This window comes from Euphorbia lathyris, chromosome 3, assembly GCF_963576675.1.
Source record: "Euphorbia lathyris chromosome 3, ddEupLath1.1, whole genome shotgun sequence".
In the NCBI taxonomy this organism is placed as follows: domain Eukaryota; kingdom Viridiplantae; phylum Streptophyta; class Magnoliopsida; order Malpighiales; family Euphorbiaceae; genus Euphorbia; species Euphorbia lathyris.
In genome coordinates, this window is record NC_088912.1 from 105,367,852 (window position 1) to 105,377,665 (window position 9,814).

Consider the following 9,814-nt stretch of genomic DNA (forward strand, 5'->3'; position numbering starts at 1 on the left):
ACGAAGGACCTGTAGAAATTCAAGAAGATGAGGAAGACGTTTCTTGGAGCTATGATTCAGAATCTAGTCAAGAGGATGAGGTATCCAACCCGGGGGGCATCCAAATGGAAGAGGTACAAGAATTTATTCTAGAAGAATCTCTCATTCTTGTGAAGTCTTTAAAATCAGAAGATCTTATCAAAAGTTGTGATATCGAAGAAGAAGCAGCTTCAGAAACACAGGAAAATAAAGAAGATATTTTCTACGATTGTAAGTCGCAACTCAGTCATGATAAAGAAAACTTCTATGATCATGGTTTGGGGGGCAGTCAAGATCAAGAGATTAATCGAGAATCCACCCTAGAAGTACCTCTAATGATTCTTCCAACAACTCATGTTTTTCCAGAGCCTATGATCACTATGAAGTTTGTTAACTCGAGTAGAAGATCAAGTTTGCAATCCATGATTCTACTTGTCATCAGTCTACTTCAGTTGTCCTACCATCCAGACAAGTCACGAGGTTTTTACTTCTTAACCGCGTTTATTCATTTAGACTCTAGTTTACAAATACTTTTTATTATGCGGAAAGAGAGTCATGAAAATAAGAGTCTAGACATGGAAACTCATATCCCTCTTGTAGAGATGTTACTGAGCATTTTATTGTATGAGGCTATAACATAATGTTGTACGTACAACATAGCCCATAAGACCATTCATGGTCAAAATAAGTTGGCGTTTTTGCCAGCACACACAAAAAAAAAGAGAAAATGAAAAAATATTTCAGTTTTCAAAATAAATTATTTATGTTCATGCTTCCATTTGGTTCATATTTTCTACTTTTGTTTTCGCATCTTCTTCATTTGCTTCAAACTCTAGCTCACAAACCAGAACACTCAATCATTACCATTTCTAAATCGTACTTGTTATCTATTAGTTGATTCCGGTTAATTAAAATACCCAGAACCAAGCTTTTGGTAATTATTGATCTCAAAATCATAATTTCCATCAAACAACTGTTCTGGTTAGCTTTTTTTTTCTTTCCCAAAATTGATTTCATCCCCCATAAACCACCTTTTCCTTCAAAACCAATCTCAATTTCTTCGTTGATATCCAAATCATAACTCTCAACTTTCATTTTGTTCAAAACGATTTCCTATAGCCTCAATTTTCTCACTCGAAATCACCCCATTGCCATTTGATTTTTCTTACATCGGATAACTCGTGTATTCAAATTTTAAAATGATTCTGACACGTCCAATTTCTCCAATTCGACAAATTCCAATCTGATTATTCTAGAAGTCCATTTAGCTTAGATAAACATTATCCACTCCTCAATTCGAGCCAGTTGTGTCCAAATTAATCATTATTATAGCTTCAAGTTATTTTTCATTATTACGAGCCATTCTCTTGTTGCAAACCATTTCCATACCTTTTTCAAAAGCAATCTGTGATTCTAAAGTACCAATTATCTCAGAACCAAGCTTTTGGTATTTATTTGATCTGAATCAAATTTAATCCCATCAAACAACTGTTCTGAACAACTGTTTTGATCTCAAACCATTCATCGGTCACGAGGTCAAGTTTGTTATTATTTATTTATTTTTGTACAATTATCTCCAATAATTTCGGCGTACATATTGCTTTGTAATTTTCCTGCTTTATTTCTCACATTTTCACACACACAAAAAAATCAATGAGCTCAAACGAGGCTCTTATAAAAAAAACGAAGCAAAAAAAAAAAAAAAAATTGGTTCAAAAAAATCCTAAATACATTCTTTTGTGTACAAATTTTCAATTCTAGTCAATTTATACACAAAAGAGGGGGGCAATTGTTGGCCCAAAATAAAATAAATTTTATTTTATGTATATAGAAAGCTTGGGTTTAATTTTAGGGTATAGTTTATATTCTTCTAGAAAAATAAAAATGGTAAAATAAAAATAAAAATGCATTCGTAAACTCACCTCAAGTACGCGAGGCGTGCATTTCTATACGCGGGGCGTATACCACACATCCGAAGACGTTCCACTTCAGAGACTCCATTACGCGGGGCGTGCCTTCCTATACGCCACGCGTAAAAACGCATCGACAAGGCACTCCAGGATCAGAAGCACAAACACGCGGGGCGTGCCTTCCTATACGCGGAGCGTATACCAGCCATCCGAAGACGTTCCACTTCAAAGGCTCCACTACGCGGGGCGTACCTTACTTTACGCCACGCGTAAAACGCATCAACAAGACGCATCAGGTTCAGAAGCTGCACCACGCAGGGCGTAGCCAGACTTACGCGGGGCGTGTTCTTTCTCTCGTGAACTAGAGGTCAGTTCTCGCCCGGAGCCCGTTGTCGATCACCGATTTCTCAGAACGCATCCGGACACAGCCACGGGCTAGCCTACAAGCTTAGCCACATCCCCACATCTAGGCCCAAGCCTTAAGATTTTCTCTAACCACAAGGTAGTGGGGTGATGTGGCATGGAAGTTAGTGGAGGTTAGTGGTAGTTGGAAGAAGTTGAGGAAGTTGATGATGTGGCAAGGTAGTGGGCAAGGTTAGAGAGAAAAATAAGGGTTAGTTGATAAATAATTACCAAAATACCACTAAATAATTACCAAAATGTCACTCCAAAAAACTATAAATAGACCCCCTCCCCTTCATAAAAAATCACACTCAACACAACGAAAACCCCCTCTCAAAGCTCCAATGCTTAATCTCTAGTTCCTTTTGTTCTTAGTTCTTCAAGTTCTTTAAGTTCTTCCTTTTCGTTCTTCGTTTTTCTTAGCTTCAATTCCTTCTTTTAGCTTGTTCTAGCTTTAATTCAAGTTCCAATAGCCTCTTTCCAAGTTTTTTCAATTCAATTTAACATTCCCAAGTCTTTAATTTGATCAATTCATAGCTAGAATTCTGTTTTCAAATTAATTTTCCAGATTCGTCCATTTATTTTCAAAGCCCGATTTCGTCCATTTAAAGTCATTTTCTGCTTTCGATCCCTTCGACAAAGTTGTTCTTGACGTCCTGAAGTTCGATCTAGTATATTTATTTTCCCAATTCCGTGCCCAGAAACCATAGTTACAAGCGAATCTTTATAGCTCAAATTCTTTTAGATACTCTGTTACCAGAATTTCCCAGATTCGTCCAGTTATTTTCAATTCCCAATTTCGTCTACTTAAATTCCGTTTTAGCCTTCGATCCCTTATAGAAGTTTGTTCCTCACTTTCTGAAGTTAAATTTAGCCTATTTACTCGTCCAATTCCGTATTCTTAAGCAACCAAACGAGCCTACCGAAGTTGAAGGTTGAATCTGCCCCATTTGCCTACTATACGTTTAGTCATTGCCAAGAGCACATACCGTACGGGCCCGACCGGCTGCAGCTCTCCGAGAACCTCGCACCAACACCAAAATTCAACGTCAATCCGAGATAGCTATTGTGGCTCCGAGTTTGTTGTTGAATTTCAATTTATTTTATCGCATTTCAATTCTTTGTATTGATTTGTTTATTCTAATTCAATTGATTACCTATATGTTTAATATAGAGATTTCTCAATTGTAATTCATTTCATTTTAATGCTTACTTTGCACATATGTATTCAAACACTTATTCAATCAATAAAATACCAATTTTCCCAAAATCTCGTGTCAATTTCGCACTTTAATTTCCTTTATTTTTCCGTCTTCAATTTATACGCTTAGCTTAAATAAAAACAATTTATCTCGCAAAGTTTCTATAACGGCGCGAGAGACCCAAGAGGGACTTTTTCAATCCTTGCGTCCCTCGCCAACCGCTTCGATTTAGGATTCATGTTTTCGGTGCACAATTTCACAAACGTAACCGTTTTTCATAATTGAGGAATAATTCCTCTGGCACGCCCGCACCCTAACCACACGTGACAAGGTTGAGAATTAGCATATTTCGAAAATATCGCTAACACAAAGTAAATAATTATTATTAATTATCTACCTCCTATAATTAGTTGTAACCAAAAACATATTCTACAGATAGTTAGCTAATATTTCAAATTCAAATCAGTTTTATTTTCTCATGTATATCAGCAAGGTCTAACTATGTATTTATACCTTCTAGGGTTAAGGTGCAAAAATACCCCTAACGTTTTGGACCAGGAGCAATTTTACTCCTAACATCTAAAATGATATAATTTTACCCCTAACGTTGGAAGCCAGAAGCAATTTTATCCCTAACGTTGATAAATTGGTTCAATTTGAGAAATAATTCATCAAATTGTCTTCTCGGTCATGAATTTTGTCATTTACACGTCATATTTGCGTCATTTTATCAGTAACAATTCACAAGCATATGTTGGGATGTGAAAAAAATAAAAAATATATATTATCTTTTTGTACGAATTAGACAAAAAAAAATCAAAAAATTCACCGAATTTATAAATATTAATCTCTAATTCTATTATTAGATTATAAAAAAGATGAATTTTTTTTTTAAAACGAATTGTTATACTTGGTGCAGAATAAGAAACAAAAATATATGTGTTTTATAATAGTGTCTGAAATTGACCCAATTTATCAATGTTAGGAGTAAAATTGCTCCTAGCTTCCAACGTTAGGGGTAAGATTGCACCATTTTAGACGTTAAGGGTAAAATTACCCCTGACCCAAAACGTTAGGGGTATTTTTACACCTTATCCCTACCTTCTAATATATATAATTACACAATTGAGATAATATACATTACTTTACATATTTTCCGAGAATCCATCTGTGCAACATGGTATCACAAGCCCAGGGCCGTTCCTGACCTTTTGTAGGCCCGGGGCGAGAGAATAAAATTGAGCCCTTTAATACAAAAATTTTAAAAATAAAATTTCTTTAAAAGTTAAAATAGAGGTTGTCGGACATCCCAACTAGATTGGCACCCCCTAACAACCATTCACTTTCCAAAGCAGCGCCAAGCCCCCTCCATAATTCACAGGATCAATATAAAAAAAACCAGAATATGAAATCTTCTTTTTAATTAACTCAATCTTCGATCGACTACATTTAACCTCCATTAAAAATATAAACTCCGGGCGAAAACGGGACACTAGGTCCAGTAACATGCGAACTGTTCAGGGGTTGCCAATTCCCCTACAGTTCCAACTGAGTGTACTCATCTCCCTTCACGGTCCTGCGTAGCAGAACCCGCTACATTTCCGTTTTTTGGGTCGGAACCATTATCAGTTTTTGCCCCTTCCATCTCAGTATCCTGTAAAGTGGAAGAGCTTTCCTGACGTCTTCTCTTTTGCTCAGACACAAAAATCCCCTCATTAGTCGCATCTCCAGCAATAGAGGTATTAGTTTGATTCTCATACAAAGAAACCTTGCCCAGGACAGACCCTTGTGGTTTCCCAATAACAAAAGATCCCGCAGCCACTGATCCAACTGTTTTAGAATTATGGTTTTGTCCCTGGCAAACGTTAGCTGAAACCTGCTGTGGGATAAGCCACTTCGACGTCTGTTGCGGTTGGAGTCGACGGGGAAGAGCACACAAACTCGCAGAGTAGGGGCGGATGGCATTTTCCGGATCAGGATGTTCAAGGATTCTCGAGCAAAATCTCTCAGCATGCCCAAGACAACCACAATAGAAACAAAACACAGGTAGCCTCTCATATTTAAATAGAACAGTATGAGGATCTTCACCCTCCTTCCCAATTGGCATGGAATCCCTGAGACGTTTCCGTACACCAACAGCCACACGAATGCGCATATACATACATCTAATTCCATTGAAATTGTTTGGATTTGACTCAATGAATTCTCTGAGTAAATTACAAATCAAAACCACCACTCTTTCTGACATGAACCCTGAAGGTAACTGATGAACTTGTATCCAAAAGTCTGCCCTATTCAGGTCCTCGTCTCCACGCACCTTGTCTAATTCCATCTTAGCAAGTAGTAGCAGATGTTGATCATACGTCCAAGGACTGCCCTTCAGAACTCTCTCTCTTTCCCATGGATGGTAGAAATCAAACCTAAACAGATTCGGGCCTAAAATTTGCACACTCATCCCTTTTGCCGACTGCCACAGGTCTGCCAGAATATTAGATAGATTCTGGGTTCTGATAATTCGTTCACTCAGGAGTCTCCCAAGGATGCACCATCGCTGGGTAGGTTGTGTTGCGACAATATTCGCCGTAGACAGCGTGAGCCCTAATTCCAGACCTGTCTCCAAGCTATCCTCATCCATGTTTGTCTGCAACGCCATAGTGAAAGACAGAAAATCAAGGGAAATCAGTGTGGATTTGGGTGAGCAGCAGCCAAGGAAGAATCAAACAGTGGATTTGCCGAAGCCCTAATCCTGACTCCTCATACGGGAGACTTTCTTACAGAGCACGCAACATTACTTAAACTTTAAATATATACAAAATAAATCTTAAAGTTTTAATAAATTACATAATTCAAGTAGTTATAAAATATGTATCCTACTATTTTATTTTATTTATACATTAATAAATAATTAGTATTTAGTATTTAGTTAAAAAAAATATGAAATTTTAATTTTACACATTAAATTTCAGGATAAATAATTTATTAGCCCTACATTTTTATCTAACACATTTTAGTCCTCATATTTTCAGTAATACATTATAAGATCCTTAACTTTTATTCTTTTAAATAGTTGGCAAAAAGCATCCTGAGGCCCCTGATCTTTCATTATTTGGTGCATTAAACCCTCGATCTTTTATTTAAACACATTGAGCCCCTGATCTTTCAACATTTGGTGCATTAAGCCCTCGATCTTTCATTTAGACACATTGAGCCCTTGATCTTTCATATATGGGTGTATTAGGTCCTTTCATAAATCAATTAATATATAGGTTTATTAAGGGCATGTTTGGTGTGACAACAAATGATGTTCTAAAAATAACAAACTCTAAAATAAAAAATATATTATACAAATTAATAAAAATAATTTAAATAAATAATAAATAATTTATTGAACACAATAAAACATTGTTTTTCGATAATTATGTTCTAAAAATAAAAATAATGTTAAAATTGAAGCACATTTTGTGGAAATAAGAAGGGTAATTTTATCAATAACAAGTACACTACAAACAACTGTTCTTGAAAAGAGCTTTTCGTGAAAAGCTCCAAAATGTTGCAGTGTCCAGAGAAAATGCGAAATGCTGCAGTTATATAAACCTAACCAAACATGCCCTTAATAAATCTATATATTAATTGATTTACGGAAGGGCCTAATACACCCATATATGAAAGATCAAGGGCTCAATGTGTCTAAATGAAAGATCGAGGGCTTAATGCACCAAATGATGAAAGATCAGGGGCTTAATGTATCTAAATAAAAGATCAAGGGCTTAATGCACCAAACAATGAAAGATCAGGGGCCTCAGGATGCTTTTTGCCTAAATAGTTTAGTCCATTTATCCGTTTAAATTATTGATTTACCCTTTACTTATTAAGAGTAAATTATATTTTTGGCACCTAACTTTTAACATGTTTACACTTTGAATATAAGTAGTTTAAAATAATAGTATTTTTAAGTGTAAAATTAAATTTTAGGTACAAATTGATATTGAAAACAATATTTTTAAAATAATAGTATTTTAATATTTTTACTTTTATATACTAAAATATTTGAATTATATTTTTATTAAAATTAGATAGGAGATAGAGAGAAAATGAGGAAAGACAGAGATGTCGATAACAATTTTTTAAAAATAAAATATAACATTATATTTTAAATAATTATTTTTAAGTGCAAATATAAAATTTTGGATCAAATATAAATATGCTAAAATTTAGGTACCAAAAATATAATTTATCCATAATAATTAAAAGTAAATGTAAAATGGATACAAGACTAAACCGTTGAATAGAATAAAAGTTAAAAAATTTATAATGTATTATTAAAAATAGAAAGACTGAACAGTGTATTAGGTAAAAATATAGAGATTAATGAATTATTTACTCTAAATTTTGTTATATTTTTAATTTATCATGCTGGATTTATTAAATTGATGTATTAAAACACTATAAATTAGTACTAAAAAAGTATTTTTACTAGCATAATTTTTATTAATGTTATTAATATTCTACTAGGTTAAGTGCATGTTTGGCTACTCGTTGTTTGTTGTTTCTGTTTGCTGTTTGACTTTGGAAAAATATGTTTTCCAAAAAGCAAAGATTTTCTGCTTTTGTAAAAAACTACTTTTCGAGTGTAAAAGGCAAACAGGAAGTATTTAACCAAACACCTAAAACTCCACCTTTTAAAGTAAAAAAAAAACAGAAAGTGAAAAGTAGATAATCAAACACCCCTAACTGAGAATACAAAGTATCAATTTCGCAAGAATTTTACTAGCTAGTAAAAACTGTTTGAATGTGTAGCCAAATATTAGCAAATGAGTTTGAGCCCAAGCAAGTCCATAAAATAAATGAGAATGTATTACAAGTAGTAAATAATACTCCCTCTGTTTCATTTTAATTGTCTTTTAAGGTTTCTACACACATATTAAGAAACCTATTAATTAGCCTAAAAAGTAGTTAAACATTACCTTATTACCCTCTTGCAATTAATGCTTAAATTTCTCTGCAAATTTCTTTCGTCTTATTATATGAGGACAAAGTTGGAAAAAACACATTTAATGCTCCTTGAAAAGTGTGAAACGTCAAATAATTTGAAACAAAAAAATTTCCTCAAAACGACAATTATTATGAAACAGAGGAAGTAATACAATTACGAGTTAAAAATAACTCACTCCAGTTTTTAACATATGTCGTTTAAAGTTTTTTTAGTAAGACCAATAGAATATTAATTATATTATTAAAATTATTATTTTATTTTATATATTTAGTTCAAAACTTTAACTATTTTCTTAAATTTTGACATTTATTTTTGTTCAATTACATTCAACAACTCCTATTTCTGGTATCAAAAAGAAGAATAAAAAATAATATTCTATTTCTCAATAAAATTTGTTGGATTTAAAAAATAGAAGACATGTTCTGTCACGTGTCAAAGTGTTGGTCATATGTAAAAAAATGATAAATAGATAAATAATTAAAAACTTTTAAAAAAATTACAGGACAATTAAAGTTTTGAAATTATTAAATTTAATTGGACAAAAATAATGAATTATTAAATATAATAAAACAAGAAAGTGGATTTATTGAATACAATAAGATATCAATCATTTCAAACTTTTATTTTAAACTTTTTAAAGGTTAAGTGACCATTGAAGTTTTGAAAACAAGTTTTGAAAACAAGTACAGGAAAAACAAATATATTAAGAATTAGGATAAATATATCTTGGCATAAAACCCAATTCAGTCCTTGAATAATACATCCAAAATCAATTGGATCCTCATATTTCTAAAATCAACAAATCAGTCCCTATCTTTTCATAAAGCCACCAATTGAATACCTGATGAGAGAAAGACCTAACCGCGCTGATGGAAAAATTATTATGTGACATTGTACACCTCCTGAAACTGAAGTAAAAGGCGGCCAAAATTCGTTATTGTGAAAAGGAGTATAATCTTGAATGACTGAAATGCAAGTTGTGAAATTATCATGTTCTATAATTCATTTCTTAGTAACAATTATACTGACAAAACACTAAATTGAATTAAATTTTATCAATGTCAAATCAAGATAATTGGATCGTGAAAACAAGGAAAAAGATGGAACCAAAATATATATATAAAAAATACGTGAATTTAATCATTTTTCATTATTTAAAGAGATGAGGAAGGAGAATTCAGAGAGTGAATTGATAACTCAATCCTTTAATATTAGGGCATTTTTCTAACAATTTATTTAGAAAATATCATAATAACAAATAATCAAAAGAATGGAAGCTCTTCGACGGT